Raw genomic sequence first — 26,775 nt, forward strand, 5'->3', positions numbered from 1 at the left:
TGGGGGCACCGGTTAGTTGATGTAGCATGTACATGTAGGTAGAGTTAATTAAAGTGACTATGCATAGATGACAACAGAGAGTGGCAGTGGTGTGGGGGGGGGGGGGGGGGGGGCAATGCGAATAGTCTGGGTAGCCATTTGACTAGATGTTCAGGAGCCTTATGGCTTGGGGGTAGAAGCTGTTAAGAAGCCTCTTGGACCTAGACTTGGCACTCCGGTATCGCTTGCCATGTGGTAGCATAGAGAACAGTCTATGACTAGGGTGGCTGGAGTCTTTGACAATTTTTAGGGCCTTCCTCTGACACCGCCTGGTAAAGAGGTCCTGGATGGCAGGAAGCTTGGCCCCAGTGATGTACTGGGCCGTTCGCAATACCCTCTGTAGTGCCTTGCGGTCGAGGCTGAGCTGTTGCCATACCAGGCAGTGATGCATCCAGTCAGGATGCTCTCGATGGTGCAGCTGTAGAAACTTTTGAGGATCTTTGGACCCATGCCAAATCTTTTCAGTCTCCTGAGGGGGAATAGGTTTTGTCGTGCCCACTTCACGACTGTCATGGTGTGCTTGGACCATGTTAGTTTGTTGGTGATGTGGACACCAAGGAACTTGAAGCTCTCAACCTGCTCCACTGCAGCCCTGTCGATGAGAATGGGGGCTCGGTCCTCTTTTTCCTGTAGTCCACAATCATCTCCTTTGTCTTGATCACATTGAGGGAGAGGTTGTTGTTCTGGCAACACACAGCCAGGTCTCTGACCTCCTCCCTATAGGCTGTCTCATTGTTGTCGGTGATCAGGCACTGTTGTGTCATCGGCAAATTTAATGATGGTGTTGGAGTCTGGCCGTGCAGTCATGAGTGAACAGGAAGTACAGGAGGGGGCTGAGCACGCACCCCTGAGGGGCCCCTGTGTTGAGGATCAGCGTGGCCGATGTGTTGTTACCTACCCTTACCACCTGGGGGTGGCCCGTCAGGAAGTCCATGATCCAGTTGCAAAGGGAGGTGTTTAGTTCCAGGGTCCTTAGCTTATTGATGAGCTTTGAGGGCACTATGGTGTTGAGCGCTGAGCTGTAGTCAGTGAATAGCATTCTCACATAGGTGTTCCTTTTGTCCAGGTGGGAAAGGGCAGTGTGGAGTGCAATAGAGACGGCATCATCTGTGGATCTGTTGGGGTGGTATGCAAATTGGAGTGGGTCTAGGGTTTCTGGGATGATGGTGTTGATGTGAGCCATGACCAGCCTTTCGAGGCACTTCACTTCACTTCATAGCTACAGCTATCCGCATTTGTAGGTTCGATTACAGGCTCAAAATGGCCAGAAACAAAGAACACTTCTGAAACTCGTCAGTCTATTCTTGTTCTGAGAAATGAAGGCCATGTGATCCACTTCCAAGAAAAAGGGATCTTGAAGAAGGAAGGCTATCACTCAATTTTGCAACGCCATGCCATACCCTGTGGACGGCACTTAATTGGAGCCAATTTCCTCCTAGAACAGGACAATGACCCAAAGCACAGCTCCAAACTATGCAAGAACTATTTAGGGAAGAAGCAGTCAGCTGGTATTCTGTCTATAATGGAGTGGCCAGCACAGTCACCGTATCTCAACCCTATTGAGCTGTTGTGGGAGCAGCTTGACCGTATGGTATGTAAGAAGTGCCCATCAAGCCATTCCATCTTGTGGGAGGTGCTTCAGGAAGCATGGGGTGAAATCTCTTCAGATTACCTCAACAAATTGGCAACTAGAATGCCAAAAGTCTGCATGGCTGTAATTTCTGCGAATGGTGGATTCTTTGACAAAAGCAAAGTTTGAAGGACACAATTATTATTTATTATTTATAACCTTATCAATGTCTTGACTATATTTCCTATTCATTTTGCAACTCATTTCATGTATGTTTCATGGAAAACAAGGACATTTCTATGTGACCCCAAATTTTTGAACGGTAGTGTATGTCATTAATTAACTAAAGTGCCTTGTCACATTCCATTACAGCCATAACCTCAGGCAGGGCATAAAGTTCTCTCTACTCAGTGCAACAGTTTATCCCTATTCAAAACTCTTTACATTGTCCCGAATGTGTTAGAGAGCGTGCTGAGACCCGGGATGAGTAACAAATGGCATCCTATTCACTTTATAGTGCACAGGGCCGTGGTCAAGACTAGTGCACTATAAGGGTGTCATTTGGGACATACCCCCAGATAGGCTCAATGGGCTGGTGTGACCAGGCTGTATGTGGTGTCTCGTTCTCCCCAGGGCGGCAGTGGAGTGGGGTGGAGAGCAGGATTGTGGGAGCGATCAGGTTCTCCTCTACTGATGTGCTCTGACAGTGTTGTGGCGGAGCCGCTCTGCCGTGAGAGGTACAGATAAAACAGCAGGGCCATTCACACCGGGTGCTCTCTCTGTCTCTGCGGCAGTTGTAGCTTAACCTCCGTGGGGTGGACGTTGTGTGTTTGTGCACAAGCGAGAGTCTCTCTCTCTCCCTCTCTCTCATTGGATTGCAGCCCCCTGGCATTCCCGTCTCCTGGGCAGACGCCCGATACGTGTTTTCTCAGAGCTTGTGTGTGTGGAGGTGCTCACCTCGTGGGAAATGCGTACATTCCACACCCACTTGTTGACCTTCCTGAACTCTCACTGCACTCAGGATTCAACATATGTTAGAGAGACCCCCCCACCCACACACAAAATAAACCCCACAACACATCGGTTTGGGAGCCCATAGGTTAAGTTGGCTCGCTGTGGATATAACTTCCTGATATAACAATGCCTGCAGTAACGTTACACTGTATGTGGGCGTAGGAGGTATTAACATTGCACTGTGGTAGTTATGCCTCAAGGAGCTTCAGCAGCAATCTTTTATATCGTAAATGAATAAAAGGGCATGACATTAAGGAGGCTTCAAACATCCTCCCAGGCTTTGTTCAGGGGGTAATTTGTGCTATCAAGTGACATATGTCAGTAACTCAAGTGCTCATTAGACTATTAAGCACATCCCACTCCCTCAGCAGCAGGAAATACCCAATGTCAGAATACCAGGATATTGACAGGAAGTTGAGATGAAAGCAAACAAGTAAAACAGGAAGGTAGACCCCAGTAGAGACTCACTATTTTTGGACCTAAACATCAGGGTTGTATTCACAAAGAATCGCAGAGGAGTGCTGATCTAGGATCAGTTTAGCCTCTATATCAGCACTCCTAATCTCACATACATTGCAGGCAGTTTATTTCCCCCTGGTCACAGATGAATCATGTAAAATACAATACTAGTGTCACCTTGAGACCCTGTGTATTGCCTGACTGAGAGGTGCTCCTGAGAGGTGCTCCTGAGAGGTGCTCCTGAGAGGTGCTCCTGAGAGGTTCTCCTCCCTGCCATGCCCTGGGTCACTGTTGGAATGTCAGCCTCTTTCCATGCCGTTTTGACCACGTTGGTTTCGCAACATAAGACTTCTCTGACAGAAGAAGATTTACATGTGATTAACATGGAATGCATCCAAAATGGCACCCTATTCCCTTTATAGTGCACTACTTTTAACCAGGGTCCATGGTCAAAAGTAGTGCACTGTATAAGGAATAGGGTGCAATTTGGGAGGCATACATGGCCATTAGGATATACTCTCCTCTTGTTTTAATAAACCACATGGTAGGTCAATGCATCGGTTCAAAGGGGTCAGCTGATGTTCAACCTTTGCGGGGGGTTCTTTATTTGTAACCTTAGATTTAACTAGGCAAGCCAGTTAAGAACAAATTCTTATTTACAATGACAGCCTACCCTGGCCAACCCCAGACGACGCTGGACCAATTGTGCGCCGCCCTATGGGAGTGTCCTTGAGTGGCCCAATGTAGGGCTAAATGTAGGGCTTTCATTAAAACAACTAGTTAGCAGAGAACAGTAAGATTAATTTTCTTTGTAACAAGTACTTCTCCTCCGATAACTAATTTTGGCCGGGCGGCCAGCTCTAGAAACAGTCTTGGTGGTTCCAAACTTCTTCCATTTAAGAATGATGGAGGCCACTGTGTTCTTGGGGACCTTCAATGCTGCAGAAATATTTTGGTACCCTTCCCCAGATCTGTGCCTCGACACAATCCTGTCTCGGAGCTCTACGGACAATTCCTTCGACCTCATGACTTGGTTTTTGCTCTGACATGCACTGTCAACTGTGGGACCTTTATATAGACCGTTGTGTGACTTTCCAAATCATGTCCAATCAATTGATTTTACCACCGGTGGATTCCAGTCAAGTTGTTGAAACATCTCAAGGATGATCAATGCAAATGGGATGAACCTGAGCTCAATTTCAAGTCTCATAGCAAAGGGTCTGAATACTTATGTAAATAAGGTATTTGTTTTTTTTCTTCACTTTGTCATTATGGGGTATTGTGTGTAGATTGATGAGAAAAATTGTATATTAAATCCATTTTAGAATAAGGCTGTAACGTAACAAAATGTGGAAAAAGTTAAGTGGTCTGAATACTTTGAGAATGCACTGTAACTCTGATCGTTATCAACATATGAATGATGTATTAGGAGTCAGATAGATATAGGGGTTTTCACAACGAGCTGTATGTCTCAGGTGAAACTGATAAAAATGCATGGAAACAAATGTGGAAACAAACACCCTCTGGCACTGTTGCTTAGAGGTAGAGAGAGCGAGCGAGAGAGAGAGAGAGATACTGTACCCTCTCCTCCCTGCATGCAGCTCATTAAGCAGCAGCTGTGTGATAATTATAGTGAATGGGCAGGTATATTAATTAATCAGAGGTGAAAGCAGCCTTTACAGAGTGATTACGCATTTACTGACAACATATAATTTGCTTAATCCTAAATTAAAGAAATTAGGACAAAAATGGTTTTGGGGATAGCCTTACTGTTTCATCCATTAAACACAGGATACAGCATGTTGTGCTTGTAAACAGAGATGGGGGATCCATCTGTACGGCCACAGTGGTAATTTTGATCCTATCAACCACTCCTCTTAGGATTGGTACCAGGCTCTAATGTCTGTTAAACTGGTCTGATTGGCATATGCCATACTGATCAGAGCCCCAGAATTAGCTCAGCTTCAGTCCCTCTCTGCCTGGCTGGTAGCATTAATGCAGTAGTGAGGTCATAACGCCGTGCCATGCTCATCATCATTAAGGGTCTGCTCTGCTGTGAGGAACCATTAAAGCAGAAAAGGCTAATGGACCAGACATGAGAGAGGAGAGCTAGAGATCATTGTTATTTCTATCCATAATCCTTGGGATATCCCTACCCTAAACCCTAAAACCTACTCTAACCTTAACCATAACCGTAACCCTAACCATAAGCCTTCACTTAACCGTAACCCTTACCTTAACCATTTGAAATGTCAACTTCAATGGGATAGGGACGTCCCAAGGATGCCAGATAGCAAGGACCATGAGATCATGGCAATGGGAAAGACTATTAATGATTGAACACATCATTCCTCTATCTCCTCTGAATCGATATAAAACATTACCATACATACAGAACTTGTTTCAGGTCCTTAGCAGATTTCAGTGTTGTGCTGTGCTGTACACACTTCAAATATATTTTCAGGACACTTGGTTTTGATCTTCTATTTGTAGTTTTTTTCAGAAGATTTCCCTAATGAAGCTTCATATCCAATCTCTCATTTGGTGGGTAATGACAATGACATCACCCAGGTGTTTTTTGATTCCATCCCTGTCCTAAAGCTTCAGCTCCAATTCAATGTGTATGCACCTATCCATTCCGTTTTAGGCCACTTTACTTTTTCAAAGGACTTAATCTTGTTACAGGACATCTCCATGAGAGGGACGCTTTAAATGTGTATTTTGCTCTGAGGACAGGCTCTGGGGCGTGTGGCAGATGCCCTCCTTTCTTCATGGGGCCCTCATTTAAATCACAGCAGCTGGGGACTGCAGGGTTGAGGGGGAGTGGAGATGGTAGGGAGGGATGGGGAGTGTGGGAGCGATAGAGGAGGAGAATGGGGTGTAGGGGGCATCTGTTTGGCTAGTGCATAATCTGGCACACTTCTATACACAGGAACCCCAAGGCTTTGCATCCTTTGATCCACAAAGGGGCCTGCAGGCCGGGGCAGGGGTGTGCCTAGTCTGTCGTGCCTTTCCCTAGGGCTCAGAGGTAGGGGTTGGGAGCCACAGGGTAAAACAGGGTAAAGGCGGGGGGCCATGGATGGAGAGATGGCAGGTTGTCTGCCAACAGACGGTGATGCTGCAGTGGGGGCCGTATAGAAGCACACGTCTGTGTGATGCTCACTTTATTCCCTTTGTTAGCCTCTCCCGTGGATAATGGATGCAGCCCGCACTCTAGATGTGATTTTATATGCCACCACATATGATTACCTGGCACGAGTAACAGAGAAATGCAGTGACTATTTCATTTATTTTCTGAATAGGTTGACGCATGGTGAGTGCATGCTCTCCTGAGGCAGACAGTGGGCTGGACTACATGTAAGGTTCCTGCAGCTTATCTTTGATGTTTGTCCATTGTAGCAGCATTTGAACAGGCCTAGAATAATGCAGGCATCTCACAGGCAGTTGCATGAGTTCCAGTGTGCAAGAGCAACACTTCAGGATTACAGAGAATAAACATTGTAAACAATTGAGTAACAATCTGCCCCTTTTTAATTTAAATATGCTCTCTAAAAGTTATTTAGTCTGTCACTGAATGATAAATTGTACCCACAAGAGAAGAGTAAAAAAATGTGTGTATGTAGTTCAGTGCTCTCTGACTGGTGAGAACTGGTGCACCATCAAAAAATGACTGGTGCAGGATCATCACCTTGTGGTAAGAGAGAGTATGGCATGAACAAAGAGCCGAGCCTAGCAGGCTCTGTGGTCTCACACTTCTAGTATTTACATTCTTTGTTTTTGAATTCTAAAACCACCAAGTGTCCCATTCCTTTTCAATTATGATCAAGTCAAGTTCCTTGGTTTGACAAGGCAGTGTAGCTTGTGGACAATGTTCTCAATCATTCTACAGATTTCAGTAGCAGTGCGTTTGTAAAATCACTGGGGAAGCAAAGCCCCCCCAAAAGAGCCATATTGCAAAGTAGTTGATATGCCTTGACTCTGTGATATATAGGCTTAAAGTAGTTGATATGCCTTGACTCTGTGATATATAGGCCTAAAGTAGATATGCCTTGACTGTGATATATAGGCCTAAGGCTGAGACAATAAGATTTAAAAGATTCAGATGCACTATTGTAAAGTGGTTGTTCCACTGGATATCATAAGGTGAATGCACCAATTTGTAAGTCGCTCTGGATAAGAGCGTCTGCTAAATGACTTAAATGTAAATGTAAATGTAAATAAGAAGACACAGCGGCAGAATACATTCAACCACACCTGTTTCATCACAACACCGGAGAGCAACCTCAGTCCAGTGAAGTCCACAAAGCATATGCCATGGAAATTCTACACAGGGACACTCAAAGTCAATCTTAAATGAGTCATTCATGAAGAGGTTCCAACTAACTCAATGTACCAAGTACACATGTCGATCAGGAGCTCTACTGGGGTAGTCCCATTAGTTCTCTTATATACACTGCAGACAAGTCATATTTGCATGATTTAGCTTATTCTTTATTCATAATTAATTCATCATTGATGTTTGCTTCATTCATATGACCAACAAATACTGGTTCATGCACGTGACAGACCAATAGCTCACGAGGCTTCTTCTCTCTAAGCTGAGACCTTAAAACTGGGATATCTTTCACACAAAACAAGTCTGGGCATACTGCCAAATTGCAGATACTGATTGAACAAATCCTCTCTATCAGTCACTTGTATGAACACAGAAATTGGTTATTAGAAAAGCACAAATATAACATTTTCCATCACACATGTAACAAACTGTTACATGACCTACTTCATGGTCAAGCAAGTTAATATTACCGCAAGTCGCAAAGAAAACAGGAGCTGCCTCCACTATTCCAGCACCATTTCAATTTGAACATTTTATCAGCTTTAAATCACCTATGCTTAGTCTACTACAGTGACAACTAAAAGATACCAAAATAATTTTGTCCAGTCAATGTAAGCTAAATATGATGTTGCTGTCCATGGTTCTAATGTCTGACTGTGTGTGTGTGTGTGTGTAGAGACTTGTAGAGACACGCCAATGCCATCCTCTTCTCTTTCATGTTGACAAAGCGTAGCGCTTAAAAATAGTCTGTCCTCAGTTGTAACACTCACTACCAAGTTCCAAACTGCCTCTGGAAGCAACGTCAGCACAAGAACTGTTCGTCGGGAGCATCATGAAATGGGTTTCCATGGCAGAGCAGCTGCACACAAGTCTAAAAACACCATGCACAATGCCAAGCGTCGGCCGGAGTGGTGTAAAGCTGGCCCCCATTGGACTCTGGAGCAGTGGAAACGTGTTCTCTGGAGTGAGGAATCCCGCTTCAATATCTGGCAGTCCAACGGACGAATCTGGGTTTGGCGGATGCCATGAGAACGCTTTCTGCCCAAATGTATAGTGCCAACTGTCAAGTTTGGTGGAGGAAGAATAATGGTATGGGGCTGTTTTTCATGGTTCGGGCTAGGCCCCTTAGTTCAAGTTAAGGGAAATATTAACGCTACAGCATACAATGACATTCTTGATGATCTGTGTTTCCAACTTTGCGGCAAGAGTTTGGGGAATGCCCTTCCCTGTTTCAGCATGACAATGCCCCCGTGCACAAAGAGAGGTCCATACAGAAATGCTTTGTCGAGATCCTTGTGGAGGAACTTGACTGGCCTGCAAAGAGCACTGACCTCAACTCCATCAAAAACCTTTGGGATGAATTGGAATGCCAACTGCGAGCCAGGACTTATCGCCCAACATCAGTGACTGACCTCACTAATGCTCTTGTGGCTGAATGGAAGCAAGTCCCCGCAGCAATGTTCCAACATCTAGTGGAAAGCCACCCGGAAGAGTGGAGGCTGTTATATCAGCAAAAAGGGGACCAACTCCATTATAATGCCCATGATTTTGGAAAGAGATGTTCGACGAGCAGGTACAGTGAGGGAAAAAAAGTATTCGATCCCCTGCTGATTTTGTACGTTTGCCCACTGACAAAGAAATGATCAGTCTATAATTTTAATGGTAGGTTTATTTGAACAGTGAGAGACAGAATAACAACAAAAAAATCCATAAAAACGCATGTCAAAAATGTTATAAATTGATTTGCATTTTAATGAGGGAAATAAGTATTTGACCCCTCTGCAAAACATGACTTAGTACTTGGTAGCAAAACCCTTGTTGGCAATCACAGAGGTCAGATGTTTCTTGTAGTTTGCCACCAGGTTTGCACACATCTCAGGAGGCATTTTGTCCCACTCCTCTTTGCAGATCTTCTCCAAGTCATTAAGGTTTCGAGGCTGACGTTTGGCAACTCGAACCTTCAGCTCCCTCCACAGACTTTCTATGGGATTAAGGTCTGGAGACTGGCTAGGCCACTCCAGGACCTTAATGTACTTCTTCTTGAGCCACTCCTTTGTTGCCTTGGCCGTGTGTTTTGGGTCATCGTCATGCTGGAATACCCATCCACGACCCATTTTCAATGCCCTGGCTGAGGGAAGGAGGTTCTCACCCAAGATTTGACGGTACATGGCCCCGTCCATCGTCCCTTTGATGCGGTGAAGTTGCCTGTCCCCTTAGCAGAAAAACACCCCCAAAGCATAATGTTTCCACCTCCATGTTTGACGGTGGGGATGGTGTTCTTGGGGTCATAGGCAGCATTCCTCCTCCTCCAAACACGGCGAGTTGAGTTGATGCCAAAGAGCTCCATTTTGGTCTCATCTGACCACAAGACTTTCACCCAGTTGTCCTCTGAATCATTCAGATGTTCATTGGCAAACTTCAGACGGGCATGTACAGTGGGGAGAACAAGTATTTGATACACTGCCAATTTTGCAGGTTTGCCTACTTACAAAGCATGTAGAGGTCTGTAATTTTTATCATAGGTACACTTCAACTGTGAGACACGGAATCTTAAACAATCCAGAAAATCACATTGTATGATTTTTAAGTAATTAATTTGCATTTTATTGCATGACATAATTATTTGATACATCAGAAAAGCAGAACTTAATATTTGGTACAGAAACCTTTGTTTGCAATTACAGAGATCATACGTTTCCTGTAGTCCTTGACCAGGTTTGCACACACTGCAGCAGGGATTTTAGCCCATTCCTCTATACAGACCTTATCCACTCCTCCATATAGACCAAATACTTGTTCTCCCCACTGTATATGTGCTTTCTTGAGCAGGGGGACCTTGCGGGCGCTGCAGGATTTCAGTCCTTCACGGCGTAGTGTGTTACCAATTATTTTCTTGGTGGTCCCAGCTGCCTTGAGATCATTGACAAGATCCTCCCGTGTAGTTCTGGGCTGATTCCTCACCGTTCTCATGATCATTGCAACTCCACGAGGTAAGATCTTGCATGGAGCCCCAGGCCGAGGGAGATTGACAGTTCTTTTGTGTTTCTTCCATTTGCGAATAATCGCAATAATAACTGTTGTCACCTTCTCACCAAACTGCTTGGCAATGGTCTTGTAGCCCATTCCAGCCTTGTGTAGGTCTACAATCTTATCCCTGACATCCTTGGAGAGCTCTTATGTCTTGGCCATGGTGGAGAGTTTGGAATCTGATTGATTGATTGATTGCTTCTGTGGACAGGTGTCTTTTATACAGATAACAAACTGAGATTAGGAGCACTCCCTTTAAGAGTGTGCTCTTATCTCAGCTCGTAACCTGAATAAAAGACACCTGGAGCCAGAAATCTTTCTGATTGAGAGGGGGTCAAATACTTATTTCCCTCATTAAAATGCAAATCAATTTATAACATTTTTGACATGTGTTTTTATGGATTTTTTTGTTGTTATTCTGTCTCTCACTGTTCAAATAAACCTACCATTAAAATTATAGACTGATCATTTCTTTGTCAGTGGGCAAACGTACAAAAACAGCAGGGGATCAAATACTTTTTCTCTCTCACTACATACATTTTTAAATGTTTTCTTGGTAAAAACATTTTTGGGGGAAAGCCTGTCTTTCCTTGTCATCCATGAATACACACAATTGACAGACTTAAAGGGGAATTTCACCCTGGGGGAAATCTGGGCTTCTTTTAATAATGTCTGAGGCATTTCTAGGACAGTGAGATGTGTTTTACACATAATTGCCAAGGACGTGTAACAGACACAGGGAGTCGAGAAACAAGCGCAGTGTGAGTTTAATGATAACGAACATGAAACGAATACAAAAGAAGAGAAGCGTTTAACAAGGAAACAAACAATACTACCTGACGACTGATAGACATTTGTCATTTAGCAGACGCTCTTATCCAGAGCGACTTACAGTAGTGAATGCATACATTTTCATACATTTTATTTTTCCTCCGTACTGGCCCCCCGTGGGAATCGAACCCACAACCTTGGCGTTGCAAACACCATGCTCTACCAACTGAGCCACAGGGAGCCATAGAACACAGTGGTAGATGAATAGTAAGGAATCAAGGTAGTAATGAAGTTCAAGTGTGACTGATGATGGGGCACAGGTGTGCGTAATGATGGGTTGCCAGGACCGGTGGTTAGTAAACCGGTGAAGTCGAGCGCTGGAGCAAGGCAGTGGGAGTAGACGTGACAGTAGGAAGGCAGGTCAGGGCTGAATGATGCACCCTATGACGGCTTACGGTGTATTGATTGGGGGACCAAGATCAAAAAATGTGTAGTCCTGCCTTTTGGCATTTCGGAAGGCTCTATGTTATACTGATCACACTATAAGTTGTTGTGGATGTAGATATGGTTGTCCTTGTTCGATAGAGCCATTAGACCTCTTTCAGCGATGTTTCTATTGGCGGATTCATTGCTAAATATACAAGCAGACATTTTTTCCAGTCTCTGAAAGACTGAAACTTGTGTTGGGAGGTGCTTCGTGCTCTGGCCCCCATCCCTACCACAAGGAAGGCTTTCTTTTAAAGGACGCGGACACTAACAACAATCCTTCGGGCAAAACTGAAAAAAACTGACCAGATGCAATGGCTTCAAGTGATTCCTCTCATCAACACGAATTCGCTGATGGAGCATATTAGCTACATGGTGACATTTAACCATACATGTTTCAACAGGAATATAGCGAAGAAACAAAAACTTGGATTTAGCTAACGTTAGAAGCCCAGCTACAGCCGATCCCAGCATCAAGAGGGCAGTTGACAAATACGGTGCCTAGCTAAGCAAGTTATTTTTCCTGCAAGCCACCTAGCTGGCTAACTTTAGTTTATCTACTGAAACCCATATTGTGTATTGCTGGCTAACATACTACTGTGTTACAGTTGGGGGAAGTGTAATTATTTGTTTGTTTGCTAACTTAGCTAGTTAACCCTAGGTGTAAAATAGTAAATAATGGCTACTTCTCAGAAAGTATTAAACTGTCAAGAAGAGTAAAAGAAGGTTGTCCACTATCGACATACCTATTTATTATGGCCATCGAAATGTTAGCTATTAGAATCAGATCCAGCAATAATATCGAGGGGCTAGAAATCACCCTGATTAACTCTTTAGTCATATCCCAGATTATAGTGCATTCAGAAAGTATTCAGACCCCTTGACGTTTTCCACTTGGTTACGTTACAGCCTTATTCTAAAATTGAATACATCGTTTTTTCCCTCATCAATTTACACACAATACCCCATAATGACAAAGCAAAAACAGGTTTTTAGCAATTTAGTTAAAAAACCAAGGAAATATTACATAAGTATTCAGACCCTTTACTCAGTACTTTGTTGAAGCAACTTTAGCAGCGATTACAGCCTTGAGTCTTCTTGGGTATGACGCTACAAGCTTGGCACACCTACAGTACTAGTCAAAAGTTTGGATGCACATTCAAGGGTTTTTCTTTATTTTTACTATTTTCTACAATGTAGAATTTTTCGTATATCCTACCAACGGGACATTAAAAACTGTAATATCTTCTGTTTCAAAGAGTCATGGCTGAATGACAACATGATTAACATACACCTTGTGGGCTATACACTGTAATGAAGTCCAGGTGTGACTGAAGATGGGGAAATGTTTTTTTACATCATTTCTACCAGCTTGCTAAATGTTCAACCAGAGGGGAAAAAAACTCTAGACCACCTTTACTCCACACACAGAGACACATACAAAGCTCTCCCTCGCCCTCCATTTGTCAAATCTGACCATAATTCTATCCTCCTGATTCCTGCTTACAAGCAAAAATTTAAGCAGGAAGCACCAGTGACTCAGTCAATAAAAAAAGTGGTCAGATGAAGCAGATGCTAAGCTACAGGATTGTTTTCCTAGCATAGACTGGAATATGTTCCGGGATTCTTCCGATGGCATTGAGGAGTGCACCACATAAGTCACTGGCTTAATCAATAAGTGTATTGATAACGTCGTCCCCACAGTGACTGTACATACATACCCCAACCAGAAGCCACGGATTACAGGCAACATCCGCACTGAGCTAAAGGGTAGAGCTGCCGCTTTAAAGGAGTGGGACTCTAATCCGGAAGCTTATAAGAAATCCCGCTATGCCCTCCAGACCAACCATCAAACAGGGAAAGCATCAATACAGGACTAAGATCGAATCCTACTACACCGGCTCCGGACGCTCGTCGGATGTGGCAGGGCTTACAAACTATTACAGGCTACAAAGGGAAGCACAGCCGAGAGCTGGCCAGTGACACAAGCCTACCAGACAAGCTAAATTACTTCTATGCTCGCTTCGAGGCAAGTAACACTGAAACATGCATGAGAGCATCAGCTGTTCCGGACGACTGTGTGATCAGACTCTCCTTAGCCGATGTGAGTAAGACCTTTAAACAGATCAACATTCACAAGGCCGCAGGGCCAGACAGATTACCAGGATGTGTACTCCGAGCATGCGCTGACCAACTGGCAAGTGTCTTCACTGACATTTTCAACCTCTCCCTGTCTGAGTCTAATACCAATACCTGTTTCAAGCAGACCACCATAGTGTTCTTGGGCACAGGGACTAAGGTAGCCTGCCTAAATGACTACCGACCCGTAGCACTCACGTCTCTAGCCATGAAGTGCTTTGAAAGGTTGATCATGGCTCACAACACCATTATCCCAGAAACCCTAGACCCACTCCAATTTGCATACTGCCCCAACAGATCCAATCTATTGCACTCCACTCTGCCCTTTCCCACCTGGACAAAAGGAACACCTATATGAGAATGCTATTCACTGACTACAGCTCAGCGCTCAACACCATAGTGCCCTCAAAGCTCATCACTAAACTAAGGACCCTGGGACTAAACACCTCCCTCTGCAACTGGATCCTGGAATTCCTGACGGGCGGCCCCCAGGTGGTAAGGGTAGGTAACAACACCTCGGCCACGCTGACCCTCAACACGGGGGCCCCTCAGGGGTGCGTGCTCAGTTCCCTCCTGTACTCCCTTTTCACTCATGACTGCACGGCCAGCCACGACTCCAATACCATCATTACATTTGCCGATGACACAATAGTGGTAGACCTGATCACCGACAACGACGAGACAGCCTATAGGGAGGAGGTCAGAGACCTGGCCGTGGGGTACCAGGACAACAACTTCTCCCTCAACTTTATCAAGAGAAAGGAGATGATTGTGGACTACAGGAAAAGGAGGACCGAGCAAGGCCCCATTTTCATTAACAGGGCTGTAGTGGAGCAGATTGAGAGCTTCAAGTTCCTTGGTGTCCACATCACCAACAAACTAACATGCTCCAAGCACACCAAGACAGTCATGAAGAGTGCAACACTGCAGAGTGCACATTTAGTCTTATAAACATCTTTCAACAAGCCCATATTTGGAAAGAGATTATACAGTGAGTAATCTAATTACATAACCATGTGTGCATGATAAGTATCTGTTCCTGTTCTTATGTACAGTTGAAGTTGGAAGTTTACATACACTTAGGTTGGAGTAATTAAAACTCGTTTTTCAACCACTCCACAAATTTCTTGTTAACAAACTATAGTTTTGGCAAGTCGGTTAGTACATCTACTTTGTGACACGTCATTTTTCCAACAATTGTTTACAGACAGATTATTTCACTGCATCACAATTCCAGTGGGTCAGAAGTTTACATACACTAAGTTGACTGCCTTTTAACAGCTTGGAAAATTCCAGACAACGATGTCATGGTTTTAGAAGGTTCTGATAGGCTAATTGACATAATTTGAGTCAATTGGAGGTGTACCTGTGGGTGTATTTCAAGGCCCACCTTCAAACTCAGTGCCTCTTTGCTTGACATCATGGGAAAATCTAAAGAAATCAGCCAAGACCTCAGATAAACAATTGTAGACCTCCACAAGTCTGGTTCATCCTTGGGAGCAATTTCCAAACACCTGAAGGTACCACGTTCATCTGTACAAACAATAGTACACAAGTATAAACACCATGGGACCACGCAGCCGTCATACCGCTCAGGAAGGAGACGCGCTCTGTCTCCTAGAGATGAACGTACTTCAGTGCGAAAAGTGCAAATCAATCCCAGAACAACAGCAAAGGACCTTGTGAAGATGCTAGAGGAAACAGGTACAAAAGTATCTATATCCACAGTAAAACAAGTCCTATATCGACATAACCAGAAAGGCCGCTCTGTAAGGAAGAAGCCTCTGCTCCAAAACCGCCATACAAAAGTCAGACTACGGTTTGCAACTGCACATGGGGACAAAGATTGTACTATTTGGAGAAATGTCCTCTGGTCTGATGAACCAAAAATAGAACTGTTTGGCCATAATGACCATTGTTATGTTTGGAGGAAAAAGGGGGAGGCATGCAAGCTGAAGAACACCATCCCAACCGTGAAGCACGGGGGTGGCAGCATCATGTTGTGGGGGTGCTTTGCTGCAGGAGGGACTGGTGCACTTCACAAAAGGAAGGAAAGCTATGAAGAAGAAAAATTGTCGATATATTGAAGCAACATCAAGACATCAGTCAGGAAGTTAAAGCTTGGTCGCAAATGGGTCTTCCAAATGGACAATGACCCCAAGCATACTTCCAAAGTTGTGGCAAAATGGCTTAAGGACAACAAAGTCAAGGTTTTGGAGTGGCCATCACAAAGCCCTGACCTCAATCCTATAGAATATTTGTGGGCAGAACTGAAAATGCGTGTGTGAGCAAGGGGGCCTACAAACCTGACTCAGTTACACCAGCTCTGTCAGGAGGAACGGGTCAAAATTCACCCAACTTATTGTGGGAAGCTTGTGGAAGGTTACCCGAAACGTTTGACCCAAGTTAAACAATTTAAAGGCAATGCTACCAAATACTAATTGAGTGCATGTAAACTTCTGACCCATTGGAGATGTGATGAAAGAAATTAAAGCTGAAAGAAATCATTCTGTACTATTATTCTGACATTTCACATTCTTAAAATGAAGTGGTGATCCTAACTGACCTAAGACAGGGAATTTTTACTAGGATTAAATGTAATTAATTGTGAAAAACTGAGTTTAAATGTATTTGGCTAAGGTGTATGCAAACTTCCGACTTCAACTGTATCTGTTCCTGGACACAATTCAGAGATTTTTATCAACATGCTCATGATCTCAAGCTTTGTTTAACTGGAGAAAAGGAACATGAACAACATTTGGATAGATATTGTTTAACTGAGTCAGTTTGAACTGAAAGGACATTATGCAATAACTAGTGGAGTTATTTTACTCAAGGGCACTATTCTACGGTAAGGAAACTGGGGTTACATACCATATTCCTTTTCAGCATTGGTAGCACTTCATTTGGATAGTCTCAAGTAGATGGTTTGTAGATGTTAAATAGATGTTCAATAACTGTCAACAATATTTCAACGAACGATCCACTAACCCTAGCCTTAACCTTAACCTTAACCCTTAGCCTAACCAAGTGTGACCTCAGCATTTCTCAATCTTACATGCAAATTCAAAACAGGTACATTTAATTTATAAATATATAATTTTCTGCTTTAGAAACAAATTAGTATGAGTTCAGACTACAGTAGTCGCATTGATGACGTAGATCAGAGTGACACACTTTCATAGCGACACCCTTTTGCATCTATCCAAAAACAATGACGCATGAGAGTCATCTAGAAGAAATGGTCAAGTTCTGACATAAGAAATATTATGCTTAATTTGGTCATTAAATGAATAAAAAATTAAACAAAAGGTCAAACTACTGGAATGTACAATATTGGCACATAGGTGTACATTATGGGGCCTCTAGAGCTCATCCTCTCTTCAGTCATGGCAGAACAAGATTGCTGAAGAAACCACTAATAAGCAGCTTGATAATAACATGACTATGTTCAGTATAGTGCACTGCAGACATTAGTTTAGTCATTTCTATTAATATTGACTAAAATACTGTATATGGGGCATATTTGTTCTTAGAAGGATGTCTTAAGGACAACAACAGCAAAAGCAGGAAGCTATGCCGAATGTGAATTATCTTAATTTGACCAGTTTGACCATAACATACACATTTTAGAAACACTGATTCGCGCAATATGCTGTGAAACCGCTTTAGACAACTCCAGAATGATACTGTGATGTTATTGCTCATATAGCCTCAGTTGTATTACAGCCTTTTTGTTAGATTGGAAGCATAGCTATTTACCCCATTTGTTATTTCTTAAAAAGCCACAGTGTATCGTCTATATATAATTATGAATACATTGTGTGATATTACAGGACCCTATCCAGTGTGAGTACAATGCAGAGGCCAATTCATATGTAGTAGTGTATGACACTGACGGCTACCATTATTCACGAGATGCATTGGTATAATTATGTTTTACTTTGATTTGTCACATAACAGTGATCTCCAAAAGTATTGGGACAGTGACACATTTTTTATTTTGGCTCTGTACTTCAGCACTTTGGATTTGAAATTATACAATGACTGAGGTTAAATTGCACAAATATCATAACCCCAAGACATGCTAACCTCTCACCATTACAATAACAGGGGAGGTTAGCATTTTTTGGGGGGGTATGATATTTGTGCGTCTAACTCTCACTCATAATTATTCAGGATTCATTCAGGATCCCCTAAAATGGGGGGACTATGTACCCTCAGATTAAAGCTAACAGTCTGCACTTTAACATCTTAGTCATTGTATCATTTCAAATCCAAAGTACAGAGCCAAAACAAAAAACTGTGTGTCAATGTCCCAATAGTTTGAGCTCACTGTACTTGATGAAAAAAGCTTGTAAAATACTTTCATTGAATGTCGGTAATGTCAGGAGACTAACAAAATACGTAACTAAAGATGGCCATTTTCTCTAGGTTCCACTGCAGTGTGAGGATGACCAATTTGGTTTCAATGCGGTCGTGGTTATAGAAGTTTTTTCCTTTACGGAGATGTACTCCATTTATAAGCCATGACAGGTGCGTTGTCTCAGTATGTATATTATATTTGTAGTACAATATATCTTTAAAAGATGGAGGCCAAATTGATCTGTCAAATTAGCAAAAATGTATGTATGAGGGTTTTTTTTGTCTTTTTAAACCAAACAACCTTGCAGAAGCAGACAGAGGTCTGGAAATAATGGTAAGTTTATCAATTATTATCGGGAAACAAATTATGGAATTTCTCATGGAAGAATGGCATCGCATCCCTCCAATATAGTTCGACACATCTATGCCAAGGTGCATTGAAGCTGTTCTGGCTCGTGGTAGTCCCAACTACCACGAGCCAGTGGTAGTTGGGACTTTATGTTGGTGTTTCCTTTATTTTGGAAGTTACCTGTATGTAGCTATGCATTTTCATGTTCAGCATTGGAGCTGTCCAGACTACAGTACACATAACTAAACCAAACATTTTGTGTAGTTACATGTCAGGGTAAGTGTGCAGCACTTAGGATTAGTCAAGCATGATTGAGCAAAATAAAAAAGTTAAATTGCCCAATTTCTTATGCTATTCTCCCATAAATCCCATTATTCTTAAATGTAGTTTATATGAGAAGGCATTATACTGTCCAAGATTTGTGTTTGATCATCAAGCTTTTTATCTCCCTTCCAGAAATACTGGATCTGGTGGCAGTAGATGAACAACCTTTTCCATTCTTCACTCCAAGACCATCTGACCATGTGCATCTACCGTGTACATATCCTAGTGTGAACAACTACCTCACTCAAGGTAAGGAACTCGGGGGGGGGGGGGGGGGGGGGGGCTCAATGACTCACTACAACGTACATACAGCCACATTGAACTATAACTGTTACCACCAACGATGCCTGATATATCTAAACATATAGTAAACCAAATGACTTAATAATTTGTGTTGTTATACAATCCAATACACAAAAGCTAAATGGTCCACTGTGCAATCAGTCCAAATTATGTGAAGCAATATACTGCATGTAGCTAAGCAATGCATTGTCATTAGCTTTGAAGCTGTCCAGAGTACAAATAACTAAAGCAAACCTGCTACGTCTGGTTGCATGTCTTGGTAGATGTGGAGACCTCATGACTGATCAAGCGTTAGTATGAACAGCCAAACATGGTGGATGAGGACAAACAGGATTGGGAGGAGGACAGAGTTAGTGGTGTGATATTGCCTGAGCATCAGCATAACTGAACACAGACAGCAAAATGATGTTCATCAGCAAAGAGAGGGTCAGGAAGGGGTGGTTGTCACAACAGCGTGCTAAGTGTTGATGTCTCACATCACGTTAAACATTTGACCTAATATACACATACTGTAACCTTGCTATTTTATTTGCTTCCTGCTCCTGTGTTGTTTAAATGTATTGTACAGTTTAACGTTCCTGCAAATAATTATAAAACAACTATTTGAAGTTAATAAAGAACAGAAAATGTCATGTTTTGTCCCTCTGATTCCTAAGGATAGCTGTCAGTAAATCTGTAAAAGCCTTTTGATATTTTAACTCACCACCCCTAATAACACCTTGCTGACGTTTATTCATAAGTAAACAGTTAACAGCATATAGCTAGTCTGGGAACCAGTCTGTTTAGCTATCATTCCACTCCTGTCATGCTAAACATATGGCATATGACACCAAATACAAAGAGTAGAACGTTAGCTAAACAGACTGGTACCCAGGCTAGCATATTGCATTATACGTCAGATGATTTTGGAGTAGGACAGACTCAGGCATAATGCAATGTCAGTGTGGGCCTAGAGTACAACTTCAGGGGGAACGGAGGGGAGCCGCTCACTCGTGATCTGGGCCTTTATAGTTAATGAGTGTGTGTGTGTGTGTGTGTGTGTGTGTGTGTGTGTGTGTGTGTGTGACCACCGCTGTGCCATTTTCTCATTTGACTTCAGGAGTGGTATGAGATCGTCACCTTGTGGCGAGAAGAAGAATGGTCACAGAAGGACAGACAAGTAGCTTACCGCCAAGGTTGGAGTTGGAGTTAGTTATGCATGTTAACTTGATAGGAATTGTTTCTTATTGACATTACAACAAATATGTGGAGTCTTATAAACCTCATCAAGTGATGATCAGCAAAATGGCAATGGTTCCACAGTCATATTGTCTATACAAGTTAGTTTTATTAAATAAAAAAACTAGGCCTGAATTCTGTTTGTTTCTCAATAATGATGTTAGTTTACTTCTGAACAAGGTTTAATTTCCCCTTGTAACATAACTAGCTACAGCTCTAACTCAGTCATGACAAAAATGGAAACTTAGCACCACCGCACAGAGCAGTCAATGTTATGAAACCAGAAAAAAGGTTTGGCATGAGTTGAATTGTGCAGTAGTTTACCTCCAAGGTTGGAGTTAGTTATGCATGTTAACTTAGCCTTCTTATTGACATTACAACAAATATGTGGAGTCTTATAAACCTCAAGTCAAATGAAACAATGAATGATGATCAGAAAAATGTCAGTGGTTACACAGTTCTCTTCTACATTTACATTTTAGTCATTTAGCAGATGCTCTTATCCAGAGCGACTTACAGTAGTGAATGCATACATTTCTTCCCGTACTGGTCCCCCGTGGGAATCGAACCCACAACCCTGGCGTTGCAAACACCATGCTCTACCAACTGAGCCACACGGGATCTCACAATCATATTGTCAATACAAGCTAGTTTTATTTAAGAAAAAAAGTGGGAATGAATTCTGTTTGTTTCTCAATAATGATGACTATGGTGGTTTACTTCTGAACAATGTTTCATTTCCTCTTGCAACATAACTAGCTGCAGCTTTAACTCAGTCATGACACAAATAGAAACTTAGCACCACCGCACAGAGCAGTCAATGTTATGAAACCAGAACATATGTTTGGCATGAGTTAAATAGTGCAGTGAGTAATAATGCCGTCATTTACATATCCCATAAGTGTCTTCCTCTTTTATCTATCATTGAAGGAGGACACTCCTTCAAGCGAAACCGGATTTTAGTTGGAAGAATACTTTTTCAAAAGCTCCCAGACATAGAATATACAGCCTTATTTGACTCAGGAATAGGACAATGAACAACATTTGGCACAGTAAGTAACTTACTCAAGGATTCATGTCAACAAGACTAAGTTTGGAGAAGAGAACCACCAAGGTAAGGAAGCTGATGAACTGTATGGTTTCAATCAGTTAAATATCTTAAATTATTGACATGTTAAACACTCAAAATACATAAATGTCTTAAATATATACGGTTTGTTACATAGTTACTAAATACTACGAGTTAATATGAATGAAATGACGCACAGTGAACGTACTGTCAACGTAATGACGTAGGTTTGTGGGAAATCCCTTTCCGTTTCCACACCGAATACAAAACATGGGGAATACATGCTTCAATTCCAAAAAGGTAATGTTTTGTCTTTCGAAATACTATTTTTATGTATTTTTTTGTACATATAGAAATTAAGAACATTGGCATTCATTCAACATAGGCTATGTGCATGCATGCATGTAGATTTTTGTCTAAGAGAATGTCAACAGCATGTTGTTTGTACTATGCTACTTAACAAGTGCAAGCTAATAACACAACTATATAGCATTTTTGCTATCATTTTACAACAATTTGTAATTTTGCCCAATAGTGTAGACGGGAGGTTTGACAAAACTGTAGACTATAGGGACCATTCATCCCTCAGAGCAGACCACAGTTGAAGTCAGTTTTGGCCAGGTAACCAACACACGCAGAACTGCTAAAGGCCATTGAGTTTCAAATGAGTAAACTACAACAATTTAACTATATGATCGAGGAAATTGACCCTCAAGCTTGTTTGATACTTAGTTTTCACTTCCATTATGTTTTATTCAGTACAGAGGATATTAAAGCTATGAATGCATTTTGTAATGTTGCAGACCCAGAGTGAGGAACAGCATGAGAAAAATAAAGATGCTGGCCCCTCTGAGTGTCAGAATCATAACAATTGCCATCCTCACCAACCTCTAACGTTATTGATTTCAGCTACTGAACTGTCCAACTACTCATCACTGAATTTGAAATGTTACAATAACAGATTCAATTAATGTGTAACTCAATTAGCTTATATTTGCTGTAACATCAAATAGGTGGCTATGACTTTTTTTGTAGATCCCACAACAATGTAAAGAAGACCAATCTGGCACCAAGACAGAGGTGTATTATGAAAACCATTTTCTTCCTTGGGAATGGAACATCACAGCCTTGTGAGTTGTCTGTATTTGTTTTAGTGATTGGTTCATTTTTCAAGACACCTTAAGGTTCCTTACCATCACCAAATTCCAATCTTTTATACCTAGGTCTACTTTTTTTTCTTTTTAGAATTCAGAACAACCGCGTGGAATCAATTGTGCCTGTAAATAGCAGTAAGTAAAGCTAGTGGAATTAAAATGGCCTACTAGAAAGTATTCAGTCTCTGGTTTGTCTTAAAGTTTTGAGATTTCAAAATTGTACTAATTGACACCTGTGAACATTGTATGATATCATGTCATATATATTGCTTTCACTTTACCTTAAATATCTTCAAATCTCCTCACAACAGCGGTGGTCCCATTTCAGGCTGGGGTGGCAGCTGTGAATATACCTCATCTAGGCTCCATCTCAATAGGATCATCTCCAGACTGTGTCCAGGCAGCTCTACCTCATACCGACGGCTCTTCCTCACAGCATTCACCTCAACACCAGATTATTCAATGATGGTAGGGTTTCAAGATAGTGAGGGAACAAAAGCACAACCATATCTTCAATCAAGCAAGGTATCTAGTTATAGCTCAAACAGAATGGAGGCACATAGAGCAGCAACATTAGTAAACATATTAATATTACATAGCGTACACAAGAATCCCCAAGTGTGAATTCACACCAACTGCTAAATGAATAGATACCATGCAGAAAGCACACCCTGATGTTATGACTGATCTATCACAGATCTAAAACTGAGAGGAAACTGTGGTGGTGTTTACCAAATGAGTCACTCTCAGTCAGATATGAACAGCTGTCATTTCATGAGTGCTTCTAACCTGTTCTATCCTGTTGTTGCAGAAGCCATAACATCAGGTATGAAGAGCTCCAGGAGCCTTGGAAGAAGAGATTAAGTGAAGGAAGTGGCTGCTTTTGAAACAATTTCTGCTGCTATTTTCTGTTGTTTTTAAGATGTATGTATGTATGTATGTATGTATGTATGTATGTATGTATGTATGTATGTATGTATGTATGTATGTATGTATGTATGTATGTATGTATGTATGCTTTTGTATTTAAATAAATATATGTTATTACTTGTGCATTGAGATAGCATTTATGTTCCAATCAAAATCATAAAAACACCAAGAGTGCTTTGGTGGTTCCACTCTAGTTGCAGATAGTTTTTTCTGATAGATTAGTTAGCCTTCAAAATGCTTTACATTTGAGCATGAACGGTGCAGCATTTGCGTGAATGCAGTGCATCGATCTAGCCATAATATTATCGCCTTGATCACACTGACAGCGTCATTGCCAGGATGACCAGAGGAGGGTGACGTGTGGGCCCAACAGATCAAACGATCGCGGACATCAGACGGAACATACAGACGCCCAACTGGACACTGGGTGGGAGTGGGCTCTGTACGTAACGCCCGCTCGATGTCCGCGTCTACCTCCCATACCACCGGTGCCACCAGGCAAGAAGCCAGAAGTATGGGAGTGGGATCCGTGGACCGCTCCTCTGTGTCATACATCCGGGACAGTGCGTCTGCCTTAGCGTTCTGGGAACCTGGTCTGTAGGATAGGGTGAAAACAAAAACGGGTGAAAAACATGGCCCACCTTGCCTGGCGAGGGTTCAGTCTCCTCGTCACCCGGATGTACTCCAGATTGCAGTGGTCAGTCCAGATGAGGAAAGGGTGTTTAGCCCCCTCAAGCCAATGTCTCCACGCCTTCAGAGCCCTGACAACAGCCAACAGCTCCCGGTCCCCCACATCATAGTTTCGCCCCGCCGGGCTGAGTTTCTTCGAAAAGAAAGCTTTGGTGGCGTACCTGAGCGCCGAGACAGCACAGCTCCTATCCCAGCCTCGGACGCGTCCACCTCTACTATAAATGCCAAGGAGGGATCAGGATGAGCCAGCACGGGAGCCGATGTAAACAGAGCCTTCAGGTGACCAAAAGCCCTGTCCGCCCCAGCTGACCACTGCAGTCGCACCAGTCCCCCCTTCAACAAGGAGGTAATGGGAGCCGCTACCTGACCAAAGCCTCAGATAAACCTCCGGTAGTAGTTGGCAAACCCTAAGAACCGCTGCACCTTATTTACCGTGGTTGGAGTCGGCCAATTACGCACGGCTGCAATGCGGTCATGTTCCATCTCCACTCCTGACGCGGAAAGGCAGTACCCTAGGAAGGAGACAGACTGTTGGAAGAACAGACATTTCTCAGCCTTGACGTACAGGTCATGCTCCAACAGTCGACCAAGCACCCTGCACACCAGGGACACATGCTCGGCGCGGGTAGTGGAGTATATTAGAATATCATCTATATACACCACTACACCCTGCCCGTGCAGGTCCCTGAAGATCTCGTCTACAAAGGATTGGAATACTGATGGAGCATTCATCAACCCGTACGGTATGACGAGGTACTCATAGTGCCCAGAGGTGGTACTAAATGCCGTCTTCCACTCATCCCCCTCCCGGATACGCACCAGGTTGTAAGCGCTCCAGAGATCCAATTTTGTTAAGAAGCGTGCCCCGTGCAATGACTGTCACACTGGCTATGAGCGGCAGCAGGTAACTGTACTTCACCGTGATCTGATTTATACCTCGATAGTCAATACACGGGCGTAAACCTTCATCTATCTTCTTCACAAAAAATAAACTTGAGGAGGCAGGTGAAGTGGAAGGCCGAATGTATCCCTGTCCTAGAGATTCGGAGATATATGTTTCCATAGCCGCCGTCTCCTCCTGTGACAGAGGATACACGTGACTCCTGGGAAGTGCTGCGTCTACCAGGAGATTCATCGCACAATCCCCCCGTCGATGGGGTGGTAGTTGAGTCTTCTTACAGAAGGCGAGAGCCAAATCGGCATATTCAGGGGGGGATGTGCATGGTGGAGACCTGGTTTGGACTCTCCACTGTAGTTGCACCTATGGCAACACCTACAGTACACACCTCCGTGAGCACTGACGTGACCATCCCTTGAGAGGCCTCTGTTGCTACGAAATATTGGGGTCATGATAGGTCAACCAGGGAAGGCCCAACACCACAGGAAACGCAGGAGAATCGATCAGGAAGAGACTAATTCTCTCCTCATGACCCTCCTGCGTTATCATACATTGGGGAGCTGTGACCTCCCTAATCAGCCCCGACCATCTAAGGCATGTACAGGGAAGGGCACATCAACAGGAACAATAGGGATCCCTAATCTAAGTGCAAATGAACGGTCAATAAAGTTTCCAACTGCGCCTGAATCTACTAGCGCTTTATGCTGGGAATGCAGGGAAAACTCAGGAACTTCTATACACACACGTGCGCAACAGGGAGCTCTGGGTGAGTCAGGTGCCTACACACCTGGGATGATCTCCCTGCCTGCTGCCTCGACTCCCTGGGGAACCTCCCCAGCACCGATCAGCAGTGTGCCCTCTGTGGGCACATGTGGTGCAGGAAACGGCCCCCCCCTCCGGTCACCCTCAGAGCAGCACCTCCGAGCTCCATAGGTGTAGGGTCGGAGGTGCTGGGGGATGGAATGGACGGGCCCCGATCCGGACGTCCGCAGGTGGCCAATAGGTTATCCAGCCAGATGGATAAATCAACCAGCTGGTTGAGGGTAAGGGTGGTGTCCCTGCATGCCAGCTCCCGACGAACGTCCTCACGTAGACCGCACCGGTAATGGTCGATCAGGGCCCCTTCATTCCGTCCCGCGCTGGCTGCCAGGGTCCTGAAGTCCAGTGCGCTCCTTATCCCCTGTCGAAGATGGAACAACTATTCCCCCGCCGCTCTCCCCTCAGGTGGATGATCGAATACCGCCCGGAAGCGGTGGGTGAAATCCTCGTAGTGGACCAACGCTGTGCCTTCTATCCCCCATACGGCATTGGCCCACTCAAGTGCTCTCCCCGACAAACAGGAGATGAGGGCGGACACGCTCTCGTATCCCGAGGGAGCCGGGTGGACGGTCGCCAGGTAGAGCTCCAACTGGATCAGGAACCCCTGGCACCCGGCAGCCGTCCCATCATATGCCGTCGGGGGCGAGAGCCGAATCCCACTGGGTCCAGGTGACGGAGGAGTGGACAGCGGTGTGGGTTGGGGAGAAGTGGATGGAGGTGTGGGAAAACCCCCTCTCTTCCGTCGCTCCATGGTGTGCAGCACGCGATCCATGGCTGTGCCCAGATTTTGGAGCATTGTCGCGTGCTGCTGGACA

The 26,775-nt window shown here is 43.6% G+C and overlaps 2 long non-coding RNA genes and 1 other non-coding gene across 7 annotated transcripts; 2 read left to right on the forward strand and 1 right to left on the reverse strand.

Annotated features, from left to right (window-relative positions):
• Positions 1–11,383: 11,383 nt before the first annotated feature.
• trnaa-ugc (transfer RNA alanine (anticodon UGC)) lies at positions 11,384–11,459 on the reverse strand. Its single transcript has one exon. It is a non-coding gene; the product is annotated as a tRNA-Ala (tRNA).
• A 7,501-nt stretch (positions 11,460–18,960) lies between these two features.
• Positions 18,961–19,814, forward strand: LOC115206332 (uncharacterized). Its single transcript, XR_003880783.1, has 2 exons — positions 18,961–19,128; positions 19,446–19,814. It is a non-coding gene; the product is annotated as an uncharacterized LOC115206332 (long non-coding RNA).
• A 1,201-nt stretch (positions 19,815–21,015) lies between these two features.
• On the forward strand, positions 21,016–23,682 carry LOC115206331 (uncharacterized). Of its 5 annotated transcripts, XR_003880781.1 has the most exons (6): positions 21,023–21,514; positions 21,697–21,769; positions 22,505–22,599; positions 22,715–22,758; positions 22,935–23,091; positions 23,435–23,682. It is a non-coding gene; the product is annotated as an uncharacterized LOC115206331 (long non-coding RNA). The 5 variants fall into 5 exon arrangements; XR_003880779.1 differs by having other exon boundaries at positions 21,016–21,514; positions 21,697–22,599; XR_003880780.1 differs by having other exon boundaries at positions 21,028–21,769.
• Positions 23,683–26,775: the final 3,093 nt, after the last annotated feature.

The sequence above is a fragment of the Salmo trutta genome, chromosome 13, assembly GCF_901001165.1.
Source record: "Salmo trutta chromosome 13, fSalTru1.1, whole genome shotgun sequence".
NCBI lineage: Eukaryota > Metazoa > Chordata > Actinopteri > Salmoniformes > Salmonidae > Salmo > Salmo trutta.